Source organism: Adiantum capillus-veneris, chromosome 27 (genome assembly GCF_014529385.1).
Source record: "Adiantum capillus-veneris isolate H3 chromosome 27, ASM1452938v2, whole genome shotgun sequence".
NCBI lineage: Eukaryota > Viridiplantae > Streptophyta > Polypodiopsida > Polypodiales > Pteridaceae > Adiantum > Adiantum capillus-veneris.
Genome location: NC_140957.1, coordinates 20901484 through 20902718, shown reverse-complemented (window position 1 = coordinate 20902718; position 1235 = coordinate 20901484).

Here is a 1235-nt window from a genome sequence, read left to right as displayed (position 1 = left end):
TGTACTGACGGACAATCAATCTTCTCATGAAAAGCTACAAATTTTTTATTCTTGGAGAGATTTAATCTCAAAAGCAGGGGTGTTTTGGGAATTTTGGAAAATTTGAAGGGCATTTTGGGAATTCACGACAAAATATCGGGGGGTAATCCAGAAATTTGAGGGGCATATTGGGAATTTCCACAAATTAGAGGGGAAAAGTTCAAGTTCTCTCGATCTTTAGATAATCACACTAAAATTTACAAAAATATTCCGGTTTTCTTTAAGGCAAGCTCAACATGTCTCCGTTTATCCTCGAACAGAAAAATCTCGCACTCTCACAAGCGCCAAGACCTTTGATGATTTTTGCTTCAAAAAAAAATTGCCTCTTCTGCTTTTCGTTAGCGTTTAAACACAAATATAATCTCTCTCTTTCCCTCTCCCTATCTCCTCCACATGCCGTGCTGAGTGCCCCACGCGACACCACCTCCCCTCCTTTTCCACTTACTTTAGCTTTCATCTAAACTTTCACAAAAACATCTTTGAAGATTCTTATAAAAAAAATATGAAAAGAACGTTTTGGCCACCTAGTAGCTCTACTTACTAAAGAAGCTACAGAGAAAATCTATAAAGGATCTATCCATCCAGCGTTTCCTCATCAAAGGCAACAAAGGTTTTTTTTTTTTTTTTGGAGCCATAATCACAATTTTGAGTAGTGTTGTATTATCTTAGAAAAGAATGTACATTAAGCCTAAGCACAATCACAATCACAATCACAATCAGTTCCTTAAGGAGCCAAAGGATACAAAAGGGTGTATACCTATGACTTTTCTTAGCCACTGAATTAGATCCAATTCAAGCTATGGTTTTGGCTTTCAACTTACAAAGCATTTGTCTTTATAACTAGTAAATGCTACAATAAGATTGAAAGGCACAAAGAGAAACATGTGCTCAGCTTGTGGCTACTAGTAGCACAATGGGTCAATTGAGATGCAATACAAGTCAAACTTGCCTCGCTTGATAGTGAGGACACATGGCTCTTCTAAAAAGCATTTTAAGTTTGTACACGACTTAGTCTCCACATTCGCATTAACAAAATTAAGGGTCCTTTTTTGAGAGCTCTTTCCTTTTGACTATAGTTGTGTTACACAGGGGATTAAGACTCTACCCATGCTCTTAGGCATGTGCTAAGAATTTCATTTTCATATCCTCTACAACATGCTAGGAGGGATTTATCCCATAGCTCTTCTTCAAAGGGC